This window comes from Prionailurus bengalensis, chromosome A2, assembly GCF_016509475.1.
Source record: "Prionailurus bengalensis isolate Pbe53 chromosome A2, Fcat_Pben_1.1_paternal_pri, whole genome shotgun sequence".
NCBI classification, from domain to species: Eukaryota; Metazoa; Chordata; class Mammalia; order Carnivora; family Felidae; genus Prionailurus; species Prionailurus bengalensis.
In genome coordinates this window covers 111,198,045-111,214,503 of record NC_057348.1, presented here as the reverse complement: position 1 = coordinate 111,214,503, position 16,459 = coordinate 111,198,045, and positions in this window count along the sequence as shown.

Sequence of the window (16,459 nt, the reverse complement as noted above, 5' to 3'; positions counted from 1 at the left end):
ATAATGAATCCTTCAGAGAGGTCTGCTGATGCCACCCCTGCAACAGTGTGCTCCATTCCTGGGCAGAACGCTACCTTGCAGAGCAGCCTTCTTTAAAATGTTCTTATAAATCCTTCTTTCACTATGACTGAAGGAAATTTCTGTTAGCATCTTGTTAAGGTTGCCTCTCTCCTCATTCCACCCTTCGCTTCTCTTGCTTCGCCCTCCCCCCTACCCCCCATCAACACACACCTTTTAAAACTTTTAACTTTGTAACATAAAAAAGAGACCTGGACCAGAGAATCCTTCTTCCTCTTCCTTCTCTCCAGGCCTCGACTGAGTGAAACTTAAAACACATCTCATAGATCAGTTTTCCTTCTCTGAAGTTAGGCACAGTCCACGACCCGGATTTTCAAATAGCCCAGGCTGGAGTCTGCAATATTTAATCCAGTCAGCTATTAAATGTCCTCCGGCTAAATCAAGAGTATAAGAATCCGTAGTAGGATAATGATACCAAGAGCAGTTTGGTAAAGGAAAGGGGGGCTGGGAGGGGACACGGACTCCAGGGATTCTTTGATTTGGAAAATCCTGTTTTTAGAACTCCTGTCAGAGTAATAACAAAGCAAAGAAACATGAAAGAACAACTCTTTGTTCCAGGATATGGTTTTAATGAAATACTACTAACACACACACACACACACACACACTCACGAAAAGAAAAAGAAACAAGAAAGATCTATTAACAACGGCTTCTGAGACTCCACTTCTCCTTTACCTATTAGGGACTAGCACGCTGCGCAACGTGAACCCCTCTCCCCCTTTTCTGCCGCCTCATTCCCTCCCTAATTAAGCCAAAGTGATAGTTCAGAAGACTCCCGGCGCACCTAACCACAGCGACACTGCTCTCGGCTACTCGTCCCTTCTCAGAGCACAGGCAGCGCCCTCCCCCACCCCTACCCCTACCCCCGCTCCCGCCTCCGCCCCGGGAACTTGACTGCTGGGGCTTTGCCTTCTCCCTTCCGAATGTGGGCATCCGCGCTTTGGGAGCTAGTTCTCCCGGTCCCTGGCGGGAGGCCTTCTTAGGACCCCAACACATGTGACACCAAGGGGATGGCGTGCCCCAAATCTGCCCGCCTTGGCTGCCAGCTGACCCTGCCCAGCGCTTTTTTGTTGACTTAAAACATCCGGAGGGACTGCAACTAATATAGCGGACGGGGCTGGGGGTAGGGGAGGAGAACGAAGAGGCAGGGGGTGGGGATCACCAAGAGAAAAAGCAACAGCATTGGGAAAGAGGGGGAGCAACCTTTTAGGCAGCGGGAACCAGAGATTTGAGCAGCCGCGTCTGTCATCTGTAACAGCGGACAGATAAAAACCGTCCCAGATCAAAGAGGTTCGTTCATAAATCACCCATAAGAAACGGATTGTAAGGAGTAAAAGACACGTGTCGAATAATCTCAACCCTGGAGTCAGCTAGCTGCCAGCGCCGTTCCTAACGCCCCCTCTCGCGGTACCCGGGCAGCGAACGCGTCTTCCCGCAGGGAATGTATGTGGGGGGAGGTCTCTCCGTGCAAGTAACCCCCCCCTCCTCCCTGGCCCCCGTCAACCTCCTACCCTCAACCCCGCCGCCCCCTAGCTTCCGCCGTAGACGCCCGGCTGGGCCATCCCTGCTCCAGGCTTGAGATTCAGTACAATCGTTTGACTCTGGATTGACCAAGGAAGTCGTGGTAAAAATTGGAGTCTTTTCATTTCTGAGGCCAGAACGTTGCTCTTTCGGAATCGCAGACATCTCCCACTCTAGATCCCCTCTTAGTGTCCTTGTCCCTCTGAGGATCCCTCTGGGGAGAACTTGGACATTTGCAGCGTTAGGGTGCAAATGTAACTCAGCCCATAGAGGCAGGTCGGCAAGAGCACAAATTGCCTGGGCGGGTGTTTTCTGTTCCGAGTTTTCTAAGTTTCGGATGAACAGTGCTTTGCACTGACGTTTGCCGCACCAGTGTAATCTGTAAGGAGCACTTGCTGTCTCTAAACTCAGACCAAGCGAATTCCCTTTCTCCGCCTCCCATCTCCCAAGCCCCAGACTCTCTCGCACCTGCTTCTCTTGGTTGAAAAAACAAGCGAAAGCGAATGTCCAGTACCGCGTTCTAAACTCTCCAGCCAGCTGTTCGGAGGACCCTCGCAACGCGTATTGGGCGAGTTTAGAAATGCTGTGGTTGGCCATCCCCAAGAAAGCAGTTGACAAATCTAAGAAAAGATAGAGCTTGTGAATTTGTGCGAGGGATTTCCAGCGACAAATGCCTCTTACTCCTTCTCTCTCAGTTTTAGCATCCTCCAGATAAGTAGGATTTTGCTTATAATAGGTGTTTATGGTTCCAGGAATTGCACTTTGATCTAGGATTTTGGGGGTGGAGTGTCTAAGGGGTCTCTAGACGCTTGTCTGATTTGAATGCTTTTCAGGATGATTTATGGCAAAAGGCTCCTTTCTGACACTTCCAGATGCCAAAGCTCTTACCTTCCTGGAAGGGGTGAGGGAAACCTGCTTCCAATAGCCGCGAGGATGGGAGCCAGCGCGCCTACCGCGCCACCCTGCGGGTCACCTTAAATTGACAGCACACACCACCAGCCTTGGTGAGCAGCTGATAACCTTTCCCCTCCTTCCAACTTAAGGAGGAGGGAGAAACCTTTTCTTGAGAACCAAGCTGGGATGAGAAACCAAGTCACCGCTGTCAAGTTAGTCTCTAGCAGTTAACTCTAGTTTATGCAATTAACGAACCACCTGCTCTCGCCCCGTTGGTGGTTTGGTGTTAATGCGACTTGACCCACCAATGTAAAGCGGGGAGGGAATAAGCCCTCCGTTGGGACCCCTGGTGGTTTCACCCGCCGGCCTCAGTCTCTGGCCGAGGCCGCGTGGATCGCAATCCTGGTTACCGCGGGGCGGAGGCCGGGACCGAGCTCAGAAGCAGCTGGGGCGTCGGGGCAGGAGTGGGGGGTGGGGGTGGGGGTGGAAGCGATGTCTTTCCGAAAGCTCCCCGCAGTCGTAGGACGGTGAGGCGAGGCCAGGAAAAATAACCCTCCCGACTCAATACTGCGAGCTCCACCGTGAAGCTGAAAAGCTGAAATGTGCGGCGCTGCAGGGGGGCAGGTCAGACAGGGCGGACGCTAGTGCGATTTTAGGGGACCCCTAGGGCCCACAGAGCAGAGAGCGCGCTGAAGACATTTGTCAACCTGAAGCTAAAGGTGGGCCCGACCCACAGTAGCCTCTAGCAGACGCTTTTTCCCCGAGGAAACGACGGTTTCTAGCCGTTTCTTCTCCAAAATGTAGCTGATTGGGCACTGGGAAGGAGGAACTTTGTTTTCTTTCTTATTTCCCAAGGTGAAGGCAAATTAAGGAAGGAATTAGCGGAGCAGCCTCGAAGACCAGCGGTGAGGAGGGTCGAGGCCAGGGCACTGCTAGAAAATGTATGATTACAGAGGAAGGTGTAGCCCTGAGTGATATTCTGGTTATTTGCTTAGAATCCCACAAGGCTGGGAATCTGTGATATTTGGGAAAGAGTGTCTATTTCAGCCTTTCTCTGACGAGTCTCCACACTCCCTTCTCCCATGTCCCTTCGAGGTTAGTAACTACTACAAAGTCAAAGGTTTGCTTTCCCAATTGAGAAGTAAGCCTGATTTCCTGGGTGAAAGAGAATGGATTAACTCAAGAACGTGAAAAACAAAAACAAAAACAAAAACACACGTATTTTCCAAAGTACAAGCTTCCTTCATTCTTTATAACATTGCAAAACAAAGAACCAGATCAGAGTTTATTGGTTTATGCAGAAAGGATCCTGATTTGATAAGCTTAATCATATGACAAAATACAAACCGATTATTCCCCTCCTCTCTAAAGGCAGCTTGAGAGGTTTTGGAAGTCACTGCCTTTTTCCTAGAGTTCCAATCACTACATCAAAAGACTCAGGTCACCTCTTGTCTTTTCTGTATGTATACATTCAAGAGCATAAAAATATTAAATAAAAAACTTTTCCAACTTCAAACCTATCAAATGTTTAACAGCTGAAGGATATTCATCTTTAGGAGGCAGGCCAAAATGTCAATAAAAATTTAATTATTTCTGAAACATATGGGAGCACTTACAAGACCCAAAATGTGATACTAAGTATTGATATTGAGAGGAAACCAAACAATATACTTTCATATTTGCTGGTCAAGACCTTATACCCTGAAAAAATTCCACAAGCCACAGAAATTTTTATTCTTCCTGACAGGGTTTCTAAAACTAGCATGAAAGACAGGTTGGTGGTCAAAGGGGTCATCTGTATTCTGTGTAAGGAAAAATTAGTGTTGAACTCGTATGTGTTTGGCATTTGTTTTCTGGAGAAAACTGTGATGTCTATGATAGCAAATTACATTTCAGTAGGGGATGGAGGGAAGGTGTACATTGGTGTGGCCATTTTTGATTTTTAATACCTAACACAAACTGCTTTTCTGAAACGTTACATCCAAAATTTCTTTCCAGCTTATAATTCTGCCGTATTGAGAGATAGCCTTTTATGCTGGAAGGGACACTGGTGATATTATTTCTGCAGTTGGCTGTGATAAGACTGGTGTGCAACTTGGAATAATGTCCAAAATGTAATTAGGGTCTCTTAGGTAGCTACTTTTTTCCACTTAGAAGCATTAGCTTGTTTTCCATTTACAGCTTCCATAGGACTTTTGCTTTCTAAAAAATGACATCAAACTTTGTTGAATTGTAGGTTAATTTGCTGGTCAGCTGCCACTTTTGGACCAGTCCTCTGATAAATCCTGATAGTTGGTTTGATTTCATTGTCATCATTTCCAGGTTTCATTGTGGTTCACTTCACAATGCCCTGAAGAGTTTCTTTGGTACCTCGTTTTCTGTTTCCCTAGACAAGAGGTTCTCAGTGTCAACATTAGCCTGATGGTGATTTGCATACCTTCCTGGATTGATAACCCATTTAACTGACAGTGAAGGACTCTGGAGTACAAAGTGTTTAAGATATTTGCCCAAGACTAACTGGGCCTAATCTGGTGCTCTTTTCTCTACTTAGGAGCATGGTTTTAAAATTTTAAGCAGGTTTGTAAACTCCAGAATTGGCCTGAGTATGAGAACTACCCATTTTCTTCTAGCTGATCAACCATTCCCCAAGGCTCACTATTTTTCTCTTACTACAGTTTTGTATAAACAAAGCAGATAACACAAGACCATGACTGTCTATTAACAAGTGAGGCGCGACACCATTCACTCTGTGTATGGATGTAACACCTGGCCAGCATCCTGTTTAGCTGTTTTATCCTTTCATTTCCTAAGAATGAAAATGAGTAGGGCTTTATTTATACTAAAAATTCTAATAGTAATATTATTTATATGTGTACCTTTCGAAGTACTTGTTATTTTATTTTGATTTTTACAATTACTGGTACAAAGCCTTGTTTGTGGAAAAATGCCCCAAGACCATTATTTTTGCCTTTTATAAGGATAATTACCACTAAGAATACTCTTACGAATTTAAGACTGATGGAAAAAGAAAGATAATTTAACTAGCATGTGCAGACACTGTTGGGCAGAAAAACCAGGAGTGTAGTTTGCCCCATGGAGTGATTATGGAATGAAGCAGAACCAAAGGAGAGTGATCATAAGTGGGTTTTCCTACTCTGTGCAAATGATCCCAGAGGTCTTTTCAGTTGGTGATCTGTGATGCTGTTCTTATGTCTGACATGCTTTCCTAGTGGGGTTTGTTTTCATGAGTTACTGATGCAAGGAACAATTTGAAATCAAGTTGTTAGTAGTAAAATTAAGAAAAGTAACACCCAGGTAAAGAGTGTGTGAAATTATTCGAATGTATGGCCACAAGTGACTCTCATTTACTCCTGTGAAATATCTACCCAATTGTCTGATTGTACAGCTAGAGTTAAATATCATGTAGATCTGCAGAGGCAGTTTCAAAATGTTCATTCTTCCCCAACCGCTTTTCCCCAAGTGACAGGCTGCGTGGGTGGCCACTGTGACACTGCCTTCAGTTAAACAAATGCATGATTATTCAATCAACAAACATTTCTTGGGGGTCTCTGTAAAGCCTAAAGGCTATGTAGAAGTGACTGTGTCATGTTCATCATAACAAACAAAGGAACCTCTAATTACAGAAGGTTGGTCTCACCTGTGGATATTTGCTGCATGTGTGCTGAAGGCCTCGCCAACTGTTTTTCTTTGATATTCTGGGGGGCACAGAAAATTAGAGCCCCCTACCTGTGGAAGAATAGGAGTGGAGAGGTAAAAGTGATTCACTCTGCATTTAGTATTCTAAGAGTGGAAACTTTAGAACAGACAGTAAAAGTGACTCTAAGAACATTGTCTTTTGGCCTTTGCTACTTGTCTTTCTTTTCAATGGACACTTACCAATCTGTAGCAAAATCCTATATAGTTGCTTATTAGACTTTAAGATTTTTATGCCTATCCAGCTCACTACTATAATCTCAGCATCTTGCTTTAGGACCTGTCACATGGCATTTTTGTTGATTTGAATATCACTCCTATACTATTAGGGAAACTGAGGCAGAGAGGCAGAATTCACATCTAAAGAACAAAAAAAAAAAAAAAAAAAAAAAGACTATATGACAGTCCCATACTGTGGTGGTGGGGAAATTCATGTACTTGTATCTCAGGTTTAGAATGAAAACCCAAATAAGCACAAAAGAAAATATTATTAAAACTTTGAGATTCAGACATTAATTTTAACTTACGTGTTTTAGAGTGCTTTCTATATGGAGCCCATAGCTGCCATTTGCCTATATGATTTCTTTGTGTGAATAAGTAAAGAGATCCCTTTTTCCCAGGGCTTATGTCTTCCCTGTCAGAGCAGGGCTGACATCAGGCCCCATTGCCCCATGGACCAAATGCCTTTGTTCAGTAAACATCCCTCACAACCGTGGGTAGCAGCCTTGGTACCTCAAGAGCAATAATTGTCAAATGTAATAAGAAATCTGGCTAGCTTGTTATCAGTATGTTTTCAAGTCTATGAAATTGATTCCACTTGATTTCTGTCAAAGACCCAAATAGAGAGTCTCCACATGTGCTTCTAAACCAAACTGGGATAGTTTACCCAGGAGGGTCTCTTCTCCTGATCCAGCCAATTCCATTTTCCTATATTCCTGTGCTATAAAAAGCTCTATATTGTCCCATCACCTCCTAAAACAGTATGAACACTGGTAACTAAACAGTATATGTCAATCAGTATCTACTGAAAAACTGAAACTCCAAGTTACTTACTTATTGCATATATATGCATACATTATTCCAAACCCAAGAGTGGTGGTTTAGAGATTTAAATATAATTGATTGTGAATTGAAAAGAGGTATTCTAAAACTATTTTAAATTTGGTATGATTAGTATGAATGGAGAAAGCTGCTTCCCCACCCCCGTTCTTCTCCTGCCTTCCCCCCTCACTCCAGGGATGTGGTGAACTTGTGTAATTTAAGGCAGGTGGTCCACATAGTAGGCTGACCACAGAGGATGAGAGTGCGTGCATTTGATACCCTGACTGCTGCTCTTTAATAGACTTTAAATATACTATGACTATTATTTGGCTTTTGGCTATTACATTTATTTTCACTTTCTTTCAAAGGCTTCTCTCTTTCATTTCGTCATTTTCCGCACACTGAAATGCAACCCAGGTCCAGTGGCACCAACCAGAGAATTTATCTATGTTGTCATCAAACTGGATGCAAACGAAATATCAAAGGGGGGCAGAGGGCGCCACTATATAGGGCTCTTGAATGCTGACAGAAAATGCATGCATTTTTCTTTGCCTAGGTAATAACAATACTTTATTTTTATATAAAGCCTTTCATCTGAGAATCTCAAAGGCCTTCAAGATGTCGTTTGGGTCTGGCATTCTTCAATTGGCTGCCCTTTGTCTCTTTCAGTAAGGAAACATTCCTGCTGGATGTAGTTTCATAACTGATCTTGCACTTGAGTATGCACATTCAGGGGCCAAGGGCACTGAGTGTTTCTTGAATAGATCAAACAAATGGCCAGTTATGACATTCTCAAAACAACCCTGAGAGGAAGATGGGTGGCAAAGGTGATTATCTAATTTGCAGATGGAGCAGTTGTGACACAGCAGGTTAAGTGACTCACCTGAGGGCACACAGTGGAGTCTTTGTTACTGCTGGAAACAGTAGTAACATCTACCAGACCATTAGCAAGGCTCTGTTTCTTTGACATCCCACCTATCTGCTCCTTGCCCTTTCAGAATGAAAATCTCTAAGAAATGGCACCCTTGTGCGTATAAAAAAGGAGAATAGAGTAGCAACTTTGGAAATGTTTAAGATGAAATGTGTGGGCCTTACTTCTTCAGAAAAATCACAGCTTCTGTTCAAACTAGTGAGTCTAAAATATAAAAGAAATATCCCTTGCACATAGAAAGTGGAAGTATGATCTTTAAATTCCATTCCTTGTAAGTAAGAGAGCACATGTTGGTCTCAGCCAGGAAGCATAGCGTTAGTGGGATATGTATTTATGTATAGCTATATATGCAAATTCCTTAAGCTATTTGCACATTTTAAAACTTAAAGGAACTTACCTTACTTGTAACTGTCTTTTTCTTTCCTGGAATTTTGTTTTGCTCATCATTTCAAGCATTGCCACTGGCTTCACATCACAGTTATTAATCTGGAAGAGCCCTGAATCTGGATTATTCCTCAGTATAACTATATATAATTTACTATTAACTCTATGTTTGATAATTCTGACTGTGATATTACACTTAACATTTATGTTTTAATGTCCTCTTGGGACACCATATGATAATTTACTTTTACTTTTAAAATTCATGGGGGCATGGATCCCAACTTTGCTTTTGCAAGTAAAGTCACTTCTGTATTTTATTCAAGTAAGAAAAACTAACAGACGGAGTATGTATATATATTTTTAATAGACAGTACTTCATAATAAATGTGACTGTAGTTTTCATGTGAGAATAATTATACATTTGAAACAAAATAATTTATTAAACAAAAACTTATTTGTTTTGTTTTTCTTTCCTTTATCTTATATTCCATTTGAGTTTCTAACATGGAACCTGCCTTTCAAAGTGAAAGATTTTTACAAAAAGTAAAAGAAAAAAGTTCTGGAGTGATTTCTATATTATATATCCTGAAGCTGTCATTAGTCCATTTTACTGACAGTTATATATAAAAAGAAAAAAAATCTTGGGTGTGTGTCTTCCTATTTTTCTAAGTTTAGACATTCTCAGATCCAAGATATGTAATTTAGAAAGCTTAGGAAAAGCTGTTCCATATATAACATTGGTTTCACCATATCAGGGGTAGAAATCTCAGTGATATGCCCATTTTCTTTATCTGTACATACCATCTAGGTTCTCAGCCTCGTTTTGATCTACTCCAGAAGGAATATGCATAAACAAGCAGGAGAAATGATGAGAAAGTTAAAAACTCAGTGATCTTACTTTGCCTGAATTTGAGAGTCTAGAATCTGTACTGTAACTTGTCATTATCAGTCTCTCTCTTCCATGAAATCGCCATTGCTTTGTGCTCACTCTACAAATGAAGCCATATTTGAGAAAGAAGGTGAAGGTGTAGCAATGTCAAACAATGAAAGATGCTTAAGATTTTTTTCCTGCTTTATTAGATAATCCGAGTATGGCTTTTGCTCTTCTTTTTCTTAGAGTAATCAAACCCTTAATGCTAGCCTTTTCATTGGCACATGTATCTTTGTTTTGAGGTTATGAGGCCTTCTTGCATTACTGATTTGCCCTAAATAAAAGTTCCATTTCTGATGTATAGTTGAGTTGGTTTAGGTCATGAGTGAAAAAAAGAAGAACAAGTCTAGTGTAAGCTCCACCACTTATTAGCTGTGTTATTTGCCAATTAACTGAATTTATCTGGGCATCAGGTTCTCTAAAATTGGGGAGAGTGGTAGATTATATCACAAGCATTATCATTCTGTCATTGTATGACCTAATATCTCTGATGATGCTTCAATAAAATGCAGTTTTAAATTACCATTGCCAGCTAGCTTATCAAGACATTTTTTTCTGTCAGATGCCAAATTTTACATCATAAGATCAAGTAAAATGTATTTTATAAAAAAATTGTAACTTCAAAATTGTGAAATAAAGCATTATTTATAAATCAAAAAACTCTTTCTGAACTTCAAATTACTATAGTTAAAAAGCAAAAATAAAAACTTGAAATCTGGGAGCAAATGCAAAAGTAGTGGTAAATCGATAACATCTCATTGCTTTTAAAAGTCATTTGCTAATAGTTTAACTTTACCATTTTCTTGTTAAAGGAAAGTATTTGTTATTTATCCCTTAATCAAAGATAATTCTATCTTAAATCATAAGGTATCTTTACTAGTCAATATTAATCTTATTCAACAGTTCGTAGCTATGGACCATGAGAGACAATGAGTGTATGTGTTTACACGTACAATTGGCATGCTTATTACTGATAATGAAAAATGATAGGTACAGGGATGTATATTGGCTTTGAGGATTCTTTAAAGTATTAGTTCACAATTTTTCATCAAAATTTTCTTTTTCACGTTATGACATCAAAGTAAGGGTTTAAAACTTGAAACTTTTCCTAGGACTCATTCTCTGAAGTATTTCTGTTTCTTGTTTTGTTTTGTGGTCACTAACCACAGAGAAATTTGTCTTTTTTACATATGCTGGAAATAATTTACTGCTTTTAGAAATATTAAACCACAAAAAAAACCCCAATGTTAAAGAAACATTATGGGTCTGCCGAAGCCCTCAAAAAGGCAGGAAATTGAGAGTTAATGCGGAAGCTCTGATCTGGCTCTATATCCAAGGGACGTTAGACCTCTGAAGAATGACAGGTAGAGCCCAGCCCACATACATGCAAATATTAAAAAAAAAATACGGTAGTGGCAGGATGGTGTGGGAGAGGGCACGCATGATTAGAGCAATTTCTCTGAGACACCAATATTCACATTGACTTACTATAAAATAATATTTTTCATAAATACCAATTCTTACCTAACCTTAATATGTAGTCAAAAGTCACAAATTCAATACACTTCTAAAATGACAGTGCAGATTTTGATCTGTGGCATAGATGTATTTAACAGTATTAACTTAACAGAAAGGATATTCTGAAATCAAGTTTTAGAGGTAATATTCACTTGAACAATCTTTGCATATGGTGTATGGATAAACAGTGCTTTCAAGTGTATCTATTTTACTGATTTCACTTAAGAGGCCAGGCTATTTACACAGACTAGGTCTCAGGAAATAAAATCTCCTGATGTACACAACACAGAAGGCAAAAATTCATGAATTTAGTGGATGTATTTTTTTAAAGTGTTGTTTTTCAAACATTACCTTACATATCATCATACAGAAACTAAAATTCATAAATCAATCAAGAGAGAAAATTTCTATTGATGAAAACATTTGATCCAGTTTATAATTATATTGTATTTAATTGATTTAAACAATGTAATACTTTTCCTTAAGAACTTATACCTGCCTGTTATTTCCATTTTAATATTTAATTATTACTTAGTGCAGAAAATATATTTGAATGAGAACATCTATATCAAAAGTGGTTTATTTAAATAATTAAATACATATTTTATTATCACAAACCTAATTCACAGCAAAATATATCATTGGATTGAGTCCAATGCTTCACATTTTTAAATCTACAAGTAGAGAAAGAATTCTAGTGCTTGTATTATAGGTATGCCCTTGATGGTATTATTGGAAATGAATTGTCATATTAATGGTAACCATATACTTGTAAAAGTATTTCTGTTGAGCTAGAGTTTTGTCAAAATAATTAGACAATGATAATTAAGTAATGAATTAATATATTGCTTCATTTACTGTCATATTATTTGCTTTCTTTGTAAATGGAAAAGAAAGGTGAAAACCAATGTATCAGTTACTTAAAGTAGGCACATTTGGAATCAGAAAGATAAGGAATTTACATGAATCAGAAAGCATAAACTGCTTTCAATTTTAATTAAGAAAACTAATTTTTGTTTTTTGATATGAACATTAACTCACCAAATATAGGGTTTTTTTTTTCATTTTAGAGCTCTGTTTTAAAAGCAAATTGACTATAAGAATGAGACACAATGGATGATATATTTAATAAAAGCTCATTTCTCAATATATATTTTAATTCATTGAAAACTGATAATTTGCCCGCCTATGCTAGTGACTTCAAAAATTACTAGTAAAATAACAAAGGTTTAATGAGAAATATTTAGCAACCTATTAAGTAGGAGTTGAATTATTTTTATACTGTGGAAAGGACTAATAATTACAGTCTAAAAATACTTCCCACACTGATTGAATTTTTATATATTAATTTAGATCTAAAATCTTGCTTTCTGCACTTGAACATAGAGATGTTAAAACATATTATTGAATAAAGATTATATAATTAAGTCTTTCCAGATTCAGGAGCCTAATTACAATTTTTCACATTACATATTCCAAATCATAGATTTGATCGGGTTGCAGTTCATGTATAAATAAATGAAATTATTCAACCTACTTTTTTAACATAATGTCCCCCATAAAACACAGGAAATATGTTACCAGGGAGAAAAATTAGCACATGAACAAAAGTTGTCACAACGCACTTCTAAAGATTAAACTTTGTGAGCTTAAAAATCACAGCTTTACAAATAAGAATCATTTTGCCTTTCTATTCTGGGCTTAAAGGAAGGCATTTGACACATTTACATGGCAAACTTAGTCAATGTTTGGAAATGCTTTGTAGTGGCCAAAGGCTGTGCATTTCCTTCTGTTGACCTGATTTTTTTCTTCCAATAAAGTTAATTAATAGAAGATGCATCCAACAGGATTATTGCAGATGTGCACATACTGCAGTGCTAATTGCTCTTATTTTTTACAATTCTGTCCTGCACATGCTTTAATTTATATTTGCCTGAGTTAGCTTTTTAGTGAATTAGCGGCACTCTGCCACACACTGAATAGTAATGTGCTTGCATCACTCGATTATCTCAGATGTGTTATTGTCTAGAATCCATGCTCCTAATTTCCTTACCACCCACACCCATCTCTTTCCTCTGTTTGGAAGGCTGATTTGTGTTAAGAAGGGACCACCAAGCTATTAACTCTAGGACATAACTGGCATTGTTCATAGAGAGCGGGGCTTATGATCATATCACATTTTAACTCTTCCACCAGCATTATCCTTGTTTCCCCAATGCTTTCAAGAGGCAATAACTCCAAATGCCTCGCATGGAAATGATAAACTGCCTGTTGTGCCTTTTCTTTGAAGGAGTTCTCCTGCAGAGTATCATATTTAAATAAATTGCCATTGAGTTTAGCAAGCAGCACAATCATGCCCATTGAGGTAGAGTCTTTTGATCATATTTTGTAATGCAATCAAGGATCACATGAGGATTCTCGAGCAGGCCAGCCTTGCTGTGTGCTAAATAGGCGACAGGAGAAAGAAAACATTAATTGCCCTGAATCCCACTGACATAACAAAGCACACCTGTGTCCCAGATACTCCAGACCCTACGGCAGTGGTTACATGTACGACCAGAGGAACTCTTTCCACTTGATTGATCAGTAATTTCAAACTACCAGATTAAAAAAAATTTCTGATATATTCAGATTGTCAAAAAAAGTCAAATATGTGTACATAAGCACAGCATTTATGTATTTTTATGTAATGGAATGTACTAGATGGGGAGCATGAGACCTGGGTTCTAGGTCCACCTATTTGCTGCCTGAGTTAGTTGACATCTCTTTCCCTGGTCTCCTCCCCTGTCATACCCTCTCAGAAATTATTAAGACAGGGACAGTAACTGCCTACTTACCGAAACAGTTGTCTTGAGGATTACATGAGAGAATTGTTAAGAAGAACTTTAGAAATAGAAACGACTTTACAAATGTACTATTCTGATAACTGTATGGATGTGTGTGGCACAGACTGTGTATGAATGGAGTCCTAGTCTCATTACTGCTTTGCAAACATTATTACAGTATTAATGTTTCTGGAAAAAAGGACTTAGAGGTCTTTCATCTACCGAGACACTAGTAGGGAATGTCTAACTGACAGATTAATTGAGGAAACTTGGGGACATTCTTGAACTTCACTCAATGGATTTAAATACAGGCAGCAGATGTAGAAGTAGGGGCTTGGAAGGAATTTCCTGCTCTGCTGGTCCAGCTTTCTGACTTTCTGTTAAATTCTAAGATATCAATGAGCAAGAACTCGTCTATACCATCCCAAATCATTTCCTGCTGACAGATACTGTTAATTAACCTGTAACCCTCTCTGCCTTTTTTTCTTTCTTTTTCTTTTTTCTTTTTTTTGTTTTGATGGTTGATGGTATAGGAGAGAGAAATGAGAGAGGGAGAAATGAAAAATCAAGGAAGTAATTAATAAACAAAATTATTTCAGTCTCTTCTAAGACAGTTTTGCAGTTCAGACTTATCTCTACCCCCAAGAATAGGATATAACTTTTATGTTGCATTCCAGTGAGATCTCAGAAATCATATGGGAATGCCATTTTTGTCAGAATGTCTCTCCTCTTTTATAGAGAAGAAAGGTTTGGTCCCAGTCTGATACCTTACCTCCCTGCCAAAAGGGAATTAAAAAAAGAAGAGAATTGAACTAGGGAAGCATACCTTAGGTCCTAGAGGGTGAAGACTAAGGTTCTTTCATAAATGTTAAAAAATGATTATAATTCTACATCCTTATTATGAGCTGAAGTCAAATAACCTGAAAAATAAATGACCGAAGAGGGAAATGGGCTAAATGGCTTCCACATTACTGTGGAGCCTGTATCAGTTAGCTAGGTCTCCCATAAGGAAGGATCACAGAGTGCACTTAAATAACAGTTGTTTTCTCACAACTTTGGAGGTTATAAATGCAAGATCCATGTGTGGTAGTGTTGGTTTCTTTGGAGGCCTCTCTCCTTGGCTTGCAGGTGGCCTTCTCCCTGTGCCTTCCTGTGTGTTCCTATGGCCCAATGTCCTCTTCCTATAAGGACACTAGTCATATTGAATTAAGCCCACCCTAATTACCTCTTTTAATCTTACCTCTTTAAAAATTCTGTCTCAAAATACAGTCACATTCTGAGGTACTAGAGGGTTAGGACTTCAACATGTGAATTTTGGGAAGACACAATTCAGTGCATAACAGAGCTCCTTTTTATCCAAAGGAGAAAAGAAATCTCTTCCCTCAATTCCTACAGACTCTGCAGAAAACATGAAATGTATTTGATTTACCATCCTGACAATTGTAGGTGGGATTCCTAGGAGATACGGTGACAAGATTTTTGAATAAAACTAAAAAACAAAAACAAAAAACAAAAAACAAAAAAAAAACAACAATGAAAAAACTAGCTGGAGTAATTAATCAAAGCCTAAATTAAAATCAGAAGTGGTAAATCCACTAAATGATAAAAATTCAAATAATCTAAGAAACATTCTTTTCATTGTAAAAAGGAAGAGCTTCTTCAAACATCTGTTCTTTTTTAGACCAATCCACACAAATAGTCCACAGCCCTATCTATAACCCTGTCTTACATTTCCCCATAGCCTATTTCTTGCCTCTCCAACCTGGCAGCTCAGTCCCTCTCATTCCCACCCCATTTTGCATATGTAAATTTTATGGGGATAAGATATTGTCTGTTTTAGTCACCTCTGTAATACCAATGTTAGCCATACAATGAAAGTTAAGTAAACATATAAATAAGTAACAAGATTGTTGCTAAATATTATGGGCTAGGAATTTGGAGCTCCAAGTTCTATTACATCTTGTACTTTGTGTGTTGTAGGAACAACAAAAGGTATCTGAGTCTCCTGTAAGTCCAAAGTGTTTATCTAAAGCAGATCTTTCTAAAAGACTTGAAAAAGTCTGGTTGCAGTCTCAATCAGATCAAGGAACATCTTGATTAGTAGATAAACCTGTGAGCCAATCAGTTCATCAGATAAAAAATCAATTGTTTATAAGTTAGCATATATCCTATCCATATATATATTACCTCTAATTCTTAAAGAAACCCACAGAGTGATGTATATATCTTCATTTTACAAGTATGGTAATAAAGTTCATAGAGGTTGAGTAACTTACCCAAGATTTCACAGCCATTAACAGACAGACAGGATTTCAATTTTGGTTTTCAGGTTCAAGGTGCCATGACCTCATCCCTTATCCAACTTTGTTTCTAGTCAAAATGGCCACTCTATTGGGGTTGGGGATACACAGCTAGTTAGAGCCTGATAATATTTTTAAATATCCTGCTTTCTTAGAAAGATAAAAGAATTTTCAAAATACTACTCTTCTCAGTAAAGTCAAACAAAAATATTGCCTTGTTGTTATAAATACAGCATGTGTAATTAAATACTGGGTGGTATTTTCTGAAAAGAAAGGAAAATCATCCATCCTTTCTCAACCGATTTTCTCATAACTTGACTT